The following is a 19713-nucleotide window of genomic DNA, read 5'->3' on the forward strand; positions in this document are numbered from 1 at the left end:
ATCCTGAAAAATCATGCTAGGGCTTATTTTCCAGTCAGGTCTTATTTTCGGGGAAACACAGTCCTTATTTATATCTGTTTTCCTAAAAAACAGATATAAATAGGGACTAACTATGAAAACACAGGATTTCTGTTCACCCTGTGATGTGAGAGCACACATAATCACCCCAGGTCGTAGCCTATAGGGGAATCAGGAAAAGTTTCAGGAAGGGACATCTACACTGCACTAAAGGATACACTGACATTTACTCAGAGTAAAAGTGAGTAGAAGAAGAGAGTGTTCCAGGATTTTGCCTCCAAACTTTCCACTGATCAGCAGGTGCAAAGGCCTAAAAGCAAAACAGAATATTACCAATTGCCAGTTACGCTATGAGACTGAAGTACCATGGTCTAGAGTTCGCCAAATGACAGGTTGCGAGAGGGGACGTAACCTAGACAGATAAGCGGGGGAGTCAACTGCTTTCTCAGATAAGGGATAAGAAGTCTCTCTCAGTGATCAAGCTATTTCCCCGAAGTCACACAGATCACAGGTAGTTGATTTGAAATTACAAGTTTAGGTGTCCTGGAGCCCAGTCCAAGGTTCCTTCTCGAATACTCTGAGAGTCCTGTTTCCCAATTAACTGTCCCAAATAACTGTTAAAAATACTACATTTCATGTTAACATTTTGAGGATTGTTATATAACGTAGTCACTTGAGCTTTATATTGTAAAAAAGCATATGTTAATAGTTGTTCAAAGTATGGGGCCTGAATTGTTGCAAGCAAATGATTTTCAGTTTTAGAGAAATCTTCAGTTAATCATACTAGTTAACAGTATAGTATTAGTACCCATGTACCTATAAGCTTTGTGTTTTTTTAATAATAAATGCATTAGATATTGATAAACTGTCTCCAGAGTTTTGTTACGATTTCTAGTGTCCTGAGGCTTGAAGTGGTCACTGACCACATCAATACCTGGGGGCATTCAGTTAAAACCCTGCAGTAATTAACCAGAGCAAGTTGTCGATGAAATCAGCTCTGATTAACTCAACAGATTCTAGAAAGATCAAGCCTGGATTTAGATTAAAATGTTATATAAAATAGACAAATGTGATGAAAATAACTCCTTTACCTTGTCTTTATAAACTTTTGCCAGCCATTGCCTACCTAATCCACCTTACACATATACCTTGTGCCATCCAATTGCCTGAACATTTCTCGTGTGAACAGGGAGAACTCATATTGTAAAAGCATCTCATTTTTTCATCATTTTTCACTTTCTGGGTCCCCAGAGGACAAATTTATAGTATTAAAAAAATGTTACTGTGATATAAGCAGTGACAAGGAACTCTAAGCAACTATTTTTATTTTAACAGGGGTTTTGGGGAAGCAATCCTTTAACATAAATTATTGAATTTTTTGGTCTTGCAATCTAAGGTGTTGGAAAATATCGGGAGAAAATAGACTTTTTAAATTCCAGTGTTGACCTTTATAACAATGGTCCTTGACTTATTCGTTTTGCATTTGGTAACACTGGCATGACAGCCTTCAGTTGGTGAGAAAGCAGTGGGGTTGTAACAACTACAGGCCACAGTGTTAGCAGTTTGCATCCCCAACTCATTGACAAAGGAGGAAGATGAGGTTCCATGGGGCAGTTTCACTGAATGGATATGTATTAAGGTGGCCAACTTTCTGAATGATTATCCACTAAAGAAGTTCATCCAACAGGAAATCTAAAAGGAGAAATTCTATCAGCCTTAATTAAAAGTTTTAACCATTAGAGGACAAATTACCCAGTGAGCACGAATTATGTTATAAATACATTTAATAAAAGAGAATGACAGAAACAAACCTGTATGTAGAACTGTAGCTAGCAGCCTACCCACTGTACACCTCAGAACCTAACAATAGTTCACTCTGGCTTTCAGGAAAACCCACTGTAGGAGGTCATCTTGCTCCTACCAATTTCAGGAGTACCCTGAAGCTGCACCTCTGAACCACAGTGGTTAAATTCTATCCAGGCACCTGGCAGTCCAAACGAACTCAGTGCACCCTTTAACAGCCAATTAAGTGTTATTTAACTAAATATTTATCTCTGTTTTCGCTATGAAAAAGAAAAAAAGAGTCAACTTTGATATCTGCTTTGGATTCAGAAAATCAACAACTTACCTAATGCTATATCTTCTAATTCGAACTGCTGCTTGCTTACTAATATATCCTTTTTCAATTTAATTTAACAGCTTTATTTATACATCTTTATATATAATCTTATACATCTTTATTACATCTTGATATGATTTCTTAGATTTAATAAATTGAAAAAATGTTCTTTATTAGGTTCAGGGCACTTTCTATGTCCTGAAATTTTTATTCCTCTCCTCATTATTCAGGACACCTGGATTCTATTAGAAACTATGCCATCTACATGCTTTATGACTTTTGACATATCTCTGGATCCCAGTTTTATCATCTTTAAAATATGGTGATTGAACTATGCATCTCATTTGCATCTGAAAAATATTTAAATACTTTTCCCTCCTTTTCTTCACTATGTCAGTGGATTTTCAAAACACCTATATCAGCCTCTCCACATAACTGTTGATCTAGAAAAATACAGGGAAAGAAGGAGCATCTTAAACGACACCACAGAGAGCAATCAGTACAATCCAGATCAGGATAATGATTCAAATTCTTCATCAGATATTTTTCAAGGGAAAGAGAGAGGCAGAGAGAGAGAAAGAGAGAGAGAGAGAGAATGAGAGGAGACAGAGGAGACAGAGTTTGGTAGAATAAGGAACGTATAGATTAAGATAATTAAAAGCATTAACATATTATTATATATGAACATTATTTAAATCCTAATTTGAAAAACAACAATGAAAATTTGTGGGAAAATATGAACTCTGTTACTTGGTGACATTAAAAATTTATTGCTAATTTTAAGTAAGAAATGACTTTTTTGTTACACTTTAAAAAATAAATCTTTATCTTAGTGATGCGTGCTGAAATATTTGTGGGCAAAATTAAACATGGCGTGATATTTGCCACAATATAAATCTGGGGATTGTATGGATAGGGGAATAGATAAAAAACAATTATAAATGTTATGAAAATTATGAAAGGCCATGTGTTGAAAAATGTATTATGGACCCAGATATATTAATTCATAAAAGATAAGCCAGGCTAATGTTGCAACAGTCCCATGGATTGCACTTGCTTGTCTAGAAGAATAATTATGATGGAAGATGTTTATAATTTATGAGAAACATATCATGAAAGCAAAATTACTCACTTCTTCTATAGTAGTTTACATGTTTTTCTTATGCAGTTGAAAACCTCAAGAGTTTTCAAAGAGGTATTGCTGCTTGCTCAGGAATACAATATTAATCATAAGATTTTTATATTATTGACATACACTATGAGCTAAGAATTTTAATGAAAACATGGAAATAAATTGAGAAGACAGATGCTTATAAATGTGTACAATTTTACATACATGTTTAATCCAAAGAAACCTTAAATTAGGCGCAAGTTAAATTACAGAAAATGTATCAAGTTTTAGAAAACATATTAGGCACTTAGAATTTTCAAAATTACTAACGTTAATCATTTAAAAGAAGTCCTAAATCTAGCTGTCAATGTAATTCAATGACATAAATTTTAAGTCCCATGTGTATTCTAAAATAAGTCTTACATGATAGAATCCACTAAGAGTAACTAACCTCTAAAGATCCATCCAATTAAGACTGCTTGTACAACTTCCAGGTTCATTGCCATGGCTATTGTGGCTATAACTGTCCAACATTCACGTACAACTTTATTTTCCAAAACCTTAATTCTCAAAATGGTTTCTTCTCTGTCATGATCTGTTCCTATGCCAATATCTGATGTGTGATCACTTGGTGTCATCTAATTAGCAAAGAGGAAAACACAACATTGGGTTTGAACAATGGATAGAGCTTTGGGGCTAGAATACAAAAGAATTAAGTTGGAGCCCTGATAGCATTATTGGGCAAATCACTCAATATCCCTGAGTCTCCACTTTTCTCTTTTGTGAAATGATGATAAACATATTTAACACTCATAATTTATGCTCTGATTTATTGAATTTTCATCCAGCAATTTATTAACCCTTCATCATAAACTGCTTATAAATTATTCTGATTTTGGAGACATGATTTTCAATAAACTTTAAAATTCAGAGAACTTATGTTAGAATAAGGTACTAAGACACATAAACTATTATGTCCTGGTGTGACTAGTGCAATCACAGAGGTATGCACAGTGTCTCTAAAGCAGATGAGAGACAGATGTAAATGTTATGGGAAGGTCAAAGATATTCTTCCCATAGTTGTTGATAAAGTTTTGAAGGACACTTGAACGGTAGAGCTAGCTAGGCAAAGATGTGGAAAAAAGTTACAAAGCTGTAAGAATATGAAAAGACATGAGAACCTTTCCTTCAGAGCCTGAATATTAATTCCTAGCCTAGATTCAACTTCATTATATATTTTTGTCATTCCAAGACATACATTTTTTACATTTTTACACCGTGGAAATAAGGGTGTATTTACAGTGTTATAGTCACTATCAGTTAGATGGCTATTTTTGGAAAGTTGTGCAAAAACTTCCATTGATGCTACTATGCAGATCAAGCAAGAGCCAAGATCAATACATTTTAGGTTTGGTGAAATACAGATGGAGATGGAGATGGAGATGGAGATGGTGATGGAGATTGAGATGGAGATGGACATGGACATGGAGATGGGAGAGAGTAAAGAAGAAAGGAAAGAGAGGAAGAGAGAGATGAGATACATGCTGTCTCACTATGAATTTCTAAGAATTTTATTTCTGCTATATTTCTCTTGTTCCTTGTTATTTACATTGGTTTACTTTTCACCTACCACTCACAAATAACTTTTAACACTTTCTGATGAACTTGTGTGCTATTTTCATCTTAAATTGCTTATGAAGAAGAATATTATACCCACAACAAAGTAACATGCTTCTCTACAAAACAAATGACAAATTAATTTAAAAGGCAAAGTAAACCTGTTTCCTGCAGAATACTGATTTATAAGTATGTGTATAATTAACAATTGACACATCCCCTGATGTTCACTGAGCCTCAAATCCTAGATGGTATCAACCCTGTTAAAAGTGAGAGCTTTGCTTCCCTAAAATACCCAACCCCTGAACTTCTTCTTCATTTAATTTATAGCAGAAAATAGAATATTCTGGTTCTTCTATTGGTTCATAAATTATTGGAACTTTTTTTTTAATGATTGGAAAAGGTCTAATCAAGATTTACTTTTAATTCACACTCTTGTCAAAAGTTTGTCTTTTTCATACTGTATTTCCCCGAAAATAAGATCTGGTCTTATATTAATTTTTGCTCCAAAAGATGCACTAAGGCTTATTTTCAGGGGATGTCTTATTTTTTCATGCACAACAATCTACATTTATTCATTTATTCATGTACAAAAATCTACATTTATTCAAATACAATCATGTCATCTTCTTCTGAAACATCGTCATAACTCTCCAAACCCCAAATTCTGGCTTGAATTTCTTCCTGTAAAACCATTGGCCCCAATCTCTCACGTCCAGCAATAGAGTTCTCCTTAAATGAGCACTTCTTGGCCATGTAGCTTGCTCGTAGTGCACTGGCAACACAGCTGTCGGTGATTTTATCTCATGAAGTTTTCACTCAAGTCACGACCTCTTGCAGGCTAGGCTTCACAAAGTTTCCACGCTGATTTCTCTCCATTCTATTTTCAATGTAGTCATTGATTTCCATGTGCAAATGGTCCTTGAATGGCTTGTTTATTGCAATATCAAGAATCTGGAGATAGGCAGTCATTCTTGCGGGAATCATTATTTGATCTATTCTTCTCTCTGCAAGGAAGTTCCTTATGTCTTTAGCGCAGTGAGTGATGGCCGGATCCCAGACTAGCAGACCTCTTTGGACACCTCACAAAACAAGTGGCAGCATTACATCGACCTACTTCCTTATAACTGCTTGTGAGCACCAGGTTTTTTTGGTTTCAAGAACATAAATGCTTGAAACACATTCAACCTTATCTTTCTTGCCTTTAGTGATGATTAGAGTCGCGGTTTTCTTTCCATCCAGACAACTTGCCAAAATATAGGTAACATGTGCACTTTTATAACCAGTGGAGGGAATGTAGATTGATGAGGCACCCCTCTGAACAATTGTCCTTTGAAATCCTTGGCCCATAAACACTGCAGTTTCATCCATAGCAATCACGTTGGAGAGTTGGTATTTAGAAAAGTCAATGCCATCTACAAAGGACTTGAATGCAAGTGCACGTTTAATAACTTCAGTATCTTCCAGCTTGAACAGTGTTGTCAATCTTAGAGACAGTTCATATCACTGAAGGAAGTCATCCAGGCAGTGTTATGACGCTTTGATTTCTTCTGTGGGTATTTCTAACTATGGTGCCATTGCAAGGGCAAATGCTTGACTATCAGCCCTGCGTACAACCAAAGCCTTTGCTCTCCTGTCAGCAATTCATTCACAGATGATGTGTTCCAGCTCAGGAAGTAATGGAAGTAATCCACACTTGTACTTGTTAGTATTTCCCTCATCCACCTGTTGACTGAGGTTATCGTACTCTGCTTGCCATTTTCAGACCATTGGGAGATCCAACTTCTTCTCTGCAGAAAGGCGCAAGATTCTTGCCCCGGGAGTCCTCCACGATTCCTTTCTTGTACTCAATGAAATAGCTCTTTCTTTTTGTACTCATCTTGTCTGGGGGTCGAAATATTATTCCATTTAAATCTACCATTAAATCAAGTGTTAATTGAAGACTCATGAGACAGGAGTGGCAACAAAATTGATGACAGTTAAGAATAATGGTACACACAAAAGCGACAAAAATTGCAGGCACCAAAATTCAGAAAACGTTTTTTTATTTCACATGCGTGCATTAAGTATGTCCGTTACAATGCACAACATATTAAATTATGAAGATTCATATTAGACATAACCAAGCCCATTCATTATCAAGTGCGCACGTTATTTGTGCATTATGTCTGTACTCCGATTGGTCATTCAGCAATAAATCTCGAGTCCATCTGTTTACATAGGCATTTACCTCTCGTCCAAAGGCGCCCGCTTGGGTATTTACAAATAGTAAATTATAATTTATATTATCATTTAAGTATTAATGTCAATAATGTTATTTATTTATATTTAATTATATACTAATATTTTGTAATTCAATACGTCCGTCGTGTGTTACAATGGATGCACTAAATGGGTCTGTCTGGCTGATGATCTTAACTGGGGCTTATTTTGGGGGTTGGGCTTATATTACGATCATCCTGAAAAATCATGCTAGGGCTTATTTTCTGGTTAGGTCTTATTTTCGAGGTAATAGTTGAACTATGAGTACACAATTCACTCTATTTTAAATACATATTTTTGTGTATATTCCTCTAATAGACTGCAAACTCCCTGAAGAGGAGATTTTATCCTTCTTGACACCATTTGTTTCTGAAAATTGACAAATTTTCAGAAATGATTGTTAAATATTTAAGTATATTACAGAATTTAATTTTTGAGAATATAACTAAACATAAGTGGTATTACTTGATAAAAAATATATTAGAAATTCAGAGATGCCTAAGACTGAGAATAAGATATTTTTTCATTCATTTCACAAATAAACACACATTAACAGTATACATCTAATCAAATCACCTAACATTGAAGATATCTAAAGATATCAGACTTAAATATAGGTAGGAATCAGATGTGCAGATATTAAAATTTTACAAATTTTAATTAATTATTAAAAGGAGTAAAATAAAAAAATAGAAAATAATAGCACATGAACCATTGATAATGTAGATTTGACATTCTTCACATGAATAATTTTAAATAAAATCTACTTGTATCATTCACATAACACATAATTTAAAAGATAAGTGACCTGATCATTTAACATTTTTATTGCAGAAATAAAATAATTATACATGTAATAATGAAGTATTTTTATTTGTGGGGGTCTATAAGTGTTATCTGATACTATTTCTTTCTTTATTTTCTGTTTGGATGATCTAGCCATAGCTGTCAATGATGTATTTAGGACATACAAATGGTAAATAGACATATGAAAAAATGCTCAACATCACCAATCATCAGAGAAATGCAAATAAAAACCACAATGAGATATCACCTCATACCATTTAGAATGGCTATCATCAACAAGACAAATAGTAACAAGGGTTGGAGAGGCTGTGAAGAAAAAGAAACCCTCATACACTGTTGGTGGGAATGCAGATTGGTGCAGCCACTATGGAACGTTGGAGGTTCCTCAAAAAATTACGAATAGAATTACCATATGACCCAGCAATCCCTCTCCTGGGTATCTACCCAAAAAGTCTGAAAAGATTTATCCATAAAAGACACGTGTGCTCCAATGTTTATTGCCACTTTATTTAGGGTGGCCAAGACATGGAAACAACCAAAGTGTCCTTCAATAGATGAATGGATAAAGAAGTAGTGGTATATATACACAATGGAATACTATTCGGCAGTAAGAAAAGATGAAATAGGACCATTTGTGACAACATGGATGGATCCTGAGATTATAATGCTAAGCGAAATAAGTCAGACAGAAAAAGCAGAGAACCATATGATTTCACTGCTATGTGGTATATAAATCGAAAACAAAAGAACAAGACAAATAACTAAAAGAACAAAAACTCATAGACATAAACAATAGTTTAGGGTTACCAAAGGGTAAGGGGGCAGGGGGGAGCAGGGCTCTAGAAGAGGGTAAACGGGGTCTAATATATGGTGATGGAAAGAGAGCTGATTCTGGGTGGAAAGAGAACTGACTCTGGGTGGTGAACACACAACGTGAGATACAGATAATGTATTATAGAATTTTACACCTGAAATCTATGTAACTTTACTAACAATTGTCGCCCCAATAAACTTTAATTTAAAGAAAAAAAAAGCAAATGTAAGAAATGAGGTCAGGTTAAGGGTGAACTGTAGGGTTTTGTGAATATGCCTTGGAGCTTCATATTAAAATCAGAAGAGGCAAGACGTAAAATCTCCACAGGACTTCCTCTTCTAAGTTAGGCAGTACCAGGTTTTAGAAATATCAGGTTAGAAAGATTAAATATTTATCATTCCTACAGCAACTAATGTTTGAGCATATTTTGAATTTGACCAGTGAATTTACCAAAATTTACTTCTTTTGTAATCATTTTTGTTCCTAAATTGCATTACTTTCGCTAATACAACAGACTGTATTAAAATAATAATAATAATATATTTGCCTACTGACTAAGCTTCGTCTTAAAGTGTAAATTTCTTTATATAATCTGCATGTGTTGGCAGTCACCCAACTCTTATTTTGTATCACACAATCAAAACAAATCAAAACACACAATCATACAATCAAAACAAACAAACAAATAAACAAACAAACAAACCAAAACCCATTTCAGAGTGTCTCATTTTCCAAAAACATTCATCAGACTCCCTTAACAGTTCACACTGGAAATTCAGGAACTCAGGAGGGCAGAGTACTTTAGCATCACATATTGCTCTTAGCAGGCAAGGAAGAGTTTCTAGAACTAATTGCTCTAACAGCTGCCAGAGTTTTCTGCAGTTTTTTTAAGCTAAAATAAAGTGAATTTAACGGTCAGCGACAACCTGCCTAGTCAACCGATCAGGATTTACATAGCTATACATTTCTGAAGGGTTTCTTCCCTCAGGAGCCCTCTGGATTATTGAAGGAGTTCTTGGGCCTCAAAAGCTACAGTTACTATGACCCCAGACTCTCCCTCTTCAGTGTGCTCAAGCTCTGACCCCTGGGTTATTCTACATTCTGTAAAATTATGGCCGGGGGTGTAAGAAATAAAATTTTAAACAGAAAAAACAAAACAAAAAAAACACACACACATCCTTCAACTCAGGTTTTAGGACGTAGCAAAGAATAGATAAAACAGGCTTGGGAACTTTGACTAAACGTGCCATCTAAATAGTTCCCCAACATATGACCTTGGTATAGATCATCAAAGCAACAGAAATATTTTATAAACATATGAACCCCCCCCAAATGCAGTAAAATCTAAATCATTGGATTTTTCCCAGCAAAAAGTGTCTATTAATCAACATTTGGATATAATAAAACATTATTTGAAATGACAGCCAATGTAGCAGATCATAATCTTTATGTGAAAGTCATCAAGTAGCTTGACTGCTGAGAGATATAAGTATTAGTACAATATTGTTGCAAGCTACCACCAATGTAATTTCAGATTAGCGAGAAGAGTTTATTTGCATACATGTGGTAAGTGTCTTTTGAAATTGGCAGCAAGAAAAGAATAAAAACAAAAACAACCAAAAGAACTGTTTTCAGGATGACATGCATGGTGAGTGCATTTATTATGCTCTGATATTTGAAAATTGGGTACTCCACATGTGGTATATACATTTATCATTTTCACTCACTTTCTGCTAGCATGTGCATGCATGCATGTATGTATGTGTGTATGTGTGTGTGTCTGTATAAACTCCATCTTCACAGCTATGATAGCAAAGTTATTACACAGATTGATGTCATGTGCAAAGTAGTATCTGTAAGTTAAATGCACCAAAATTAATCTTAGTGGAATTTTTCTTCAAAATATTTTCTTCAAGAAGGAACACATTTTTTTCTTATATGTGACTTTCAAGGTCATAAATTGCACTGTAACAAAAGTATGTCTCTTAGGGGCTTTTAAAAAAATAAACATATTAAATAACAAAGTTCGAAGTTAGTAATGTTGTGTACTTAAAATACAAACTAAAGGAGGACAAAAATCATTCAAAATATACAAGCTATATATATATATATATATATATATATATATATATACACATATAGATATAATAGCAATGAAAACAACATTTCTGATATATATTTGGATGCATACTGACAAAAATTAATGGATAATAGATCAACATAATAATTTGAATTAATGCTAAGCATATATAATGTTCTATATGCATGATAAACTAAATAATTTACACTAATATTTAATATTCCTAGTAATTTAAATTGGCTGTCCTATATTTCTGTATAAAATTAATCTGCACTTTTATATCTCAACATGAACTATGGTACTACAGACTTATTTTAAATATATCCAAATTATATATTTATCATGAAAACAGTTATAAAAATTGCTTTTTAATTTCTTTAGTGTATCAAAGTATATTTCACATCCAAACCTAACTTAACTTCCCATACAATTTCATTATAATTTTTCATTGTTTATGATGTCCTAAACTCAATACACAAAATTGTAGTTTCTCCTCTACTCTGTCCTCTAGACCTTTGGGAAAAAAGTACATGCATGAGTTTTATAAAATTCATCATAGGAAATGTGGTCTGGCAAGCACTCCCATTTTCTTATTGCAGTAGCCAAAAGGAGATGGTGAAATCTGCAAGCCAGCAGCCACTTAATCTATGGCAGACTCTTGGTGCTATAAATCCATAACTAATCAGAATCAGGTGATAATGAATGCAATTTGTCCTGAACAACGTCTATTCTGAGGGGAAAAACTTGGCTGCAATCCTATGTGGCCTCCTCCAACTCTTTGCTTTACAGCATTGACTTAAACTATGTTGGTGCCTGTAACACCTAACACTATAACAACAAAACAATAATAATAGCTAACACTTAACTAATGCTTACAATGTGCTGGGAAGTGTGCTAAACCTTTCGTATGAATTATCTCATTGAATCCTCACAACCAATGTAGGATTTATCTGATATAAATAAATTAACCAATACTTTAAGCAGTCATTAAACGGCAGAGATGGAGTTGGGGTCCTAGGGAATGTTTATCTAACCTTCTGTTTTCAATCACTGAATTGTTTGTGGAAAATTCCATCACACAGTAAAAAGCAACAATGCAATAAAAAAGAACACATATCTCTGAAAACATGAAATGGATATATTTTAATAAAGAATTATTGGATAAAAACTGCAATGACAAACATGTCTTTTTACACCTATTTTTTCCTAAACAATGATTTGAAAAAAATAACACCACTATACACTTCAGATTTTTGTCCAATCTCCTTAAATAATCTATCCTGAATGCTCTTTGGAAAAGCATTCTGCATTTTAATTATGTCTTCTGTTAAAATGTTATCAAATTCACCCAAAAATCCAAAATATAAAGTCCTTATAGTCATTTAGTTGATATCAGAAATGTACAGATATGAGTCCCTGATATGAATAAGGGTCCCTAAGCATCATCTAACCAACGCGCATAACTTAACCAGTATTATAGGACACTTTCATCACAGGCCAACTTCATTTATCTCCATAAAGTTAACCATCCTTTTGGCTTGATTTCTTTCTGTCAGTGAACATACATGTTAAGACTACAATTTAATAGCTTACCTATTGCTCATCTAATATGACAAAGTTCTTCTATAAACCAAATGGACTTCTAGGATCATTCAGTATATGAAGTTCTTAAGCAAAGGCATAGAATGCTGCTGAAGTAGCATGGAACCAGTGGTTGTTAGTGTTATATTTTTATTTTGTGCTTTTCGGAATAAGTCAATTATCAAGTTAACTCACACTTAGGTTCAGTCTAATGTACACTGACTAAGGAATCAAAAAATTGGGGGACCTATCTAATCCTTCAATAACCAGAGATGAACTTTGATTAAAACGTTCAAATTGTCTGGGTCCTTTAAATTAGGGTGTAGTAGTCCATGATTCCCTACAGCCACTGCCACTTTTTGAAATTAAATGAAATAAGCTTTCCATTTTTATTCATTATTTCTCATACTCACAATTACAAAAACATATTCAAAAACTGACATTTTAAAAAGCTTCTAATTGATTTTACTTTTAGATGTGATTAAAAAAAAATTTTCCCTTGAAGTAAATCTCCAATAAGTCACTAGATTTGAGGAATCAGATTTTTATATTTAGGCACTATTGATCTGCTAAGTGACTCAAAAATTAAAAACTGATACATTTTCAAATGGGTTTCTCCATTCAACCATGAAGTTGAATAGTTACCAAATAATGAGCTAATCCACTTACCTCCATTTGGACCTCACCTAATCTATTACAGAAACAAAGATTTATAACGTTTAAAATTTTTCAGATAATTTCTAAAAGTATATGAAGCTTTAAAACAAAACAAAACAAAAATGATTAAAAGTCTGAATAACTTGTTATCTCCATATGGGCATATGGATAAACATTTTCAGCATAGTAATCATTTGTCCTGAAAACACCTGATAATAAATTGGGACAGATCATCCCAAATTGAAAACCGTGTTTGCAAATTTACCTTGTTTTTTCTATTACTCTGCTCAGTTACATGACACATTTCAGAAAAATAAAATCAGTTTGTTCATTTTATCAAGTATACATGGAAACACAAAATACCTGTTCATGCGCGCATTTCTTCACTGTCATGCGGGAGACCCTGCTCGCTGCGCCATTTGTCGTGCGGGGCGGCCTGCGGGGTCTCTGCTCCCGCTCCCCACATAACGCAGGATATGGTGAGGCCAAAAAGGACACCTACGGAGCCATAGATGGGGGAGTCATATCACTATATTCTCGCTGGCGGCATCTGCCTCTCTGCAATCCGTTCTTGCCAGCTCAGCCACCATCTTCTTGCTAGCCCCCATTTTCTTGCTAGCATAACCACAGCAGTTATATTAGTGGCCAATGGCTCACTGGTTACAGCTGACGGCCAACTAGCCACAGCTGATGGCCATGCAATCACAATTGATGGCCATTTACTACCTGAGCCAGCACCTGTCTATGTGAGGCCGAGAGCCTGGAAACTGCTTTCTGGGGCTCTGTCCCCACATTCACTCATTCATGCTCTAACACACTCTGCCATGTGGGGCAGACTGCGGGGTCTCAGCTCCAGCTCCCCACACAAGAATGCAGGATATGGTGAGGCCAAAAAGGAACACACACGGAGCCACAGGTAGGGGTGTCATACCACTATATTCTCACTGGAGGCTGGATTCACATGATGTGCGACCTGCTGTACACTTTTCTGCCAACTGACTGACTCTCCTCCCCACCGCAGCCGCGGCAGTTATATTAGTGGCCAATGGCTAACTGTCTACAGCTGACGGCCAACTAACCACAGCCGATGGCCATCTACTACCCAAGTCGGCACCCCCCCACGTGAGGCCGAGAGCCGGGAAACTGCTCCCTGAGGCTCTGTCCCCACAGTAATGCAGGACAATGATGCTTCATCTGCTGCAAATACATAATTATTTATTACCGGTCAGGCAAAGATTAATCATTCTTCTGTGGTTATTTTTTCCATGGAAAAACTAGTTGTCAAATTCTAGTTTCCACAGATATTGTCAGTATACTGGAAGGACTGCAGCTGTACTATGAGTCTCATGGACATTTAACTTCTGACAGCTGTGAATGCTTCTTTGTGAATGCAGACATTGCTCTTTGACAGAGTTTCTGGAAGAACTCCAAGATGCATTCTCAAGTGCTGCTGCAGGCTCTCCGAGTGCATATTAGGAGAAGGTGGTCAGAAACATCATGAATTGCTAAAGAATACAAGATACTTGTATTCTTTCTTTCTACACACATAATCAGCATAGTTATAAATAGATGAAGTGATAGTGATGAATCTGATATTTAGAACTTGGAAAGCTTGGAGATTCATAATTATGCCAAATCATTCCATGTATAACTTTCCTTATACTGAGGAAATACTGACACACCCACTGAAATATTTTCTTTGAGTTTGATGGCGATACCCATATTGCATTTGTAATAAAATTCGACTATTTAACTAGGATGATCAATAAGGTTAAAGTCAGATTTTTTTTTTAAATAACAAAATAAAATGTAGCTGTTTGGAGTGGATGTTAGTCGATTGTGATTAATATTTTCATGAACTAAAATGATATATCAATTAAGAAATTTAGTCATGAGATTGTCATTGTGTGCATTCCATTGAAAAAAATTAGAAAATACGTCATGCCAGTTTCAATATTAAATTATTTATATAACATTCATGTCACAAAAGGGTAAAGGGTTGTATCCCAAAATTTATGCTTGTAAAGTTTGATATGATCCCTCCTCAAAGGAACCATTTTAATATTGATTTTTTAGGAGGTATATAATGCTTGCTTTGCCTACTGTTTTATTAAATATAAAATAATAATTTGTAACAAATTCGGAAATAGGAAAAAACTATTATTAGAGACATTTTCTACTTCAGGAATAAGTATACTGTATATATTTAAAATGTATTGTTTTATGAACCATATGTATTCAAGTTACTGTGACAACAATTTCTGAGAATTAATAATGTTTATAATATTTAAGGTAGGTCAATATAGAAACAGTTTATTTATAAACAAATCTTATAATCAGTTTAAGATATATATTATTGCTATAATAGTTAAAAGAGTAATATTATGTAGTATTAGTAATTTGAAATTATTTCTTCAGTTGACTTTCTTAGAATACATTTGATATTATATAAATCATGAATCACTTAGAGTATATCTTTATTAACCCTAATTACTAAGTATTGATATATACAATTTCCACTTTTCCTTTAAACTGTGGTAAAAGTCCAAAAGTGTGGATTTGAATCGGCATAGTTAATTCAAAAAGTGGATACTGAGATTACTTTTTATTCATACCATAGTCTGGATTTTCTATATACTGTTTGTATGAAATATGGAATATCACCAACTACCTTAAAACTCAGTTTTCTCATCTGTAAGGAAACATAACACCTCATGAAGTTGTAATAATTCCATGAAAGAATGAGACAATCTTATAAAATAGCTAGCAGAAGGAAATGATTATATGTGTGATGTTTTATGTATGCACACATTTTATTTACCTTTGATTTTGAATTATAAATAATGAGTGAATTGCCTGCTGATGCTTGTGTTAACTGTGGCTGGTAAATCACATTACAAAATGAACAATCTCATCATTAGAGATCCAAGATGGCGGAGTAGACAAACTCTGCGTGCATGCTTCTGTGAACACATTCAAATTACAACTAAATTATAGAACAATCAACCTGGAGAGCCATCTCAAGTCTAGCTGAACAGAAGTCTTACAACTGAAAATATAAAGAAGCCACGGCATGAATGGTAGGAGCGGTGGAGACACAGAATGGGCCCAAACCTCCCTGTGGCAGTTGAGAATCAGGAGGGATATCTCGGCTGCAAAAGTTTCCCCTAGAGAAGCAAGGGACCCCAGCCCCACACACCAGGCTCCCCAGCCTGGAGTACTGATGTCAGGAAGAGGCAACCCCACACTTCTAGCTATGAAAAACAGTGGGGATTCCAACTGTTTGGGTGAGACAGAAGGCTGCAAAAAAAAAACACAGATGTTCTCTTAAACAGCTCATTCGCAGACTCACTCGCTTGCAAGCACTCACCTTGGGTTCCAGCGAAGGGATTGTGACTGGGGTGGAGGAGCTCGGAGACATATGGGCAGACTGAAATGTGTGTCTTCGTGGGGAGTACTGGAGGACAGTCACCATTTACTCTCTGTGAAATCCTACTCTGTGCAGCTGGCAGACAGGAGGCAGCTTTATTGTGTTGAGCTCGCCCCCCACACAGCCAAATCTGAATCTGATTAGTCTGATGAGCTCTGCTGCTCTGCTGTACTCAGCCCTATCTAACTCACAAACCACTGGAGGTGTTTTCTCTGTGAGCAGACAGCCCCTCAAGAAAGAGCATCACACTCTTTCTTGGAAAATTGTCAGAGAAAAAGTCTATCAAAAATATGAATAATAAAATGGCAATAGCTACATATGTATCAACAATTACTTTTAATGTAAATGGATCAAATGTTCCAATCAAAAGACATAGGTGGGCTGAATGTATAAGAAAAGAATGCCCTTACATATGCTGCCTACAAGAGACTTCAGATTGAAAGATACACACAAATGGGAAGTAAAGGGATGGAAAAAGGTATTTCATGAAAATGGAAATGAAAAAACAAAAAAAATTGGAGTAGCAATACTTATACCAGATAACATTGACTTTAAAACAAAGGCTATAATAAGAGACAGAGAAGGACCCAGTAATCTCACGTCAGGGTATTTATCTGAAGAAAGCCAAACGCCACTTCAAGGGGTTATGTGCATCCATATGTTCATTGCAGCATTGTGTACAATGCCCAAGATGTGGAGGCAGCCTGGATGTCCATCAATGGAAGAATGGATAAAGAAGAGGTGGTACATATATACAATGGAATATTTCTCGGCCATAGAAGGGAATAGGTTCTTGCCGTCTGCGATGGCATGGATGGACCTGAAGGGTGTAATGCTGAGTGGAGTATATCAGACAGAAAAAGATAGACATGACATGATTTCACTTATATGTGGAATCTAAGAACAAAATAAACAAACAAAACAGAAACAAACTCGTAGATACACAAAACATTTTGATGGTTGCCAGATGGAAGGGGGGTTTGCGGTGTGGGTAAAAGAAGGGGGAGGGTGTGGGTAAGAGAAGTATAAATTGGTAGTTATAAAATAGTCATGAGGATATAGAGTAAAGCTTAGGGAATATAGTCAATGATATGGTAATAACTACGTAGTGCCATGTGGGTACTAGACTAGTCAGGGGGATCATTTCTTATATAAATGTCTAACCACTTGGCTGTATACCTGAGATTAACATAAAATAATGTTGAATGTCAACTGTAGTTGATCAATATAAAAAGGGGGGGAAAGGGGAAGGGAAATAACACATCCAAATTTCCAGGTATAAAACATATAAGTCATGGGGATGTAACATATAGCATGAAGAAGTGATAGCATAGTATGGTGTCAGATGGTTGCTGGACTTATGGTGATCACTTCTTTAGGTATGCAAATGTTGAACAACTATGGCATAACCCTGAAACTAATATTATATTGTATGTTAGCTATATTTTTAATAAAAATCTTATAAAGAAAATAAAGAAAACTCTCATCAAATAGATTCCTATTCTTTGGGAAAATTCAATTTATGTCTCCCTATCTATATGTACTAGATTATTTCTAAATGTTACCATTACAACATTATAATGAAATATTTTTAAATATAATAATACCTAGAAATAAATTCATGAGTGTCTTCGTACCAATACGTGGCAGTGTAGTCATTGATCAAAGTCTATCTGCATAGAAGTCACTACTTACATAACATAGCAATCAAAGACATGGATTGATTGTACAATGAATTGTGCATATCATACTGATGATTCAAATTCGAACTGGTTATTTGCTCATTAGGATATGTCACAATCAATTAAAATTGCAGCCGACATTGTAATATGTCATATGGCAATAACTACAAATCTAGTATCGCTACAAAAGCTTTATTAGATTGATGAAATGTTTTTGATCATGACATAAAAAATGCATCATGTAATATCAAACAAAAACTGAGTTGCCAGAGATTTGTTTTTCACAGAAGGTACACCATTCACAAGTTAGCATTCGGTTACCAATATTTGTTTAAATGAAGATAACTTTACATTTCAGGATAAAGTAAATAATTTAAAATCTACAATTTAAGAGCAAAAATTCGATATTATTTTCCTTCCAAGGGGAATATATTTTAATACTTATCATTTGATTACCCAGTGTGGTAGTCATATGGTCCGTTAAAGAGAAACTATAGTAACGTCTTTACATATAAAATACGTGATGAACCTAGAAAGGTGTCTCATAAATGTAAGTGCATAATTGATGCAAAACTAGAGTTAAGAATGGATTTGAGATCTCAGAGTTACTCTACTTCTCTGGATCAGGTAGCTTCCTACTTATTTTGGAGTTAAGCCCTTAAGCAATCAATGCTCGTTTATAAGCTATATTGATTTTGCCCATAGAAGAAGAGTAATAGTGAAAATATAGGTCAATTTTATTACTAATATTTAAGATACATTGATTTTAAACAAACAAAACCTAATCTCAAAAATTACACTCATTTTCTCGTAACTGGGACTGGTCCAAGCTATTAAACTTTGTTTCAAATCTATAAATATGATTTTATTTAAACTGAGATCTATTGAGATCCTCATGGAAATTAGAGGCCATATTTGCAGTTTTTAAATTTATTAATTACAGTTTGTTTTTTAAACTCTGCCCATTCTAATTGTACAAAACACCACTAAGATTCAACGTAGAGTTTTTATATTCAAATTGATGGAATGTGAGAGTTCAAGTTTTGTTACTGACTGAAAGACTTCTCTGCACAGAGGCTATTCTAGATAATTCTTGAAGCAAAGTACCCATTTAAGACTTTCTTTTCCAGTTCTACTAACATCCCGCTGTGTGATCTGGAAAAAAGTGCTTTAGAGAGCACTTCATCGTACATAAAAAGGCACTTATCTTCTAATAAAAGTCTATTGATAATAAAATAATCTACCTTTCCTTCTTAATAGGGGTGTAATGATGATGTAATAAAGAAATTTTAAATGCACTGAAATCTTTAAAAAAAAAAAAAAAAAAAAAAAGCAGTTAAAGCCCTCAACCCAATGCAGTTAAAAGAATTGACTGGAGACCCTTAGCAGAATGTCAATCAGTCCCCTTGCCAAATGTGAATCATAATTGGCCTTATTTATTGAAGAGTGTTATAATTACCATCATTACTTACAAGTGTAACAGTTCATATTGATTGAATTTCCAAGGTATCCCAGAAATTGCACAAGAAACATAG

Source organism: Rhinolophus sinicus, linkage group LG04, assembly GCF_036562045.2.
Source record: "Rhinolophus sinicus isolate RSC01 linkage group LG04, ASM3656204v1, whole genome shotgun sequence".
Lineage (NCBI taxonomy): Eukaryota > Metazoa > Chordata > Mammalia > Chiroptera > Rhinolophidae > Rhinolophus > Rhinolophus sinicus.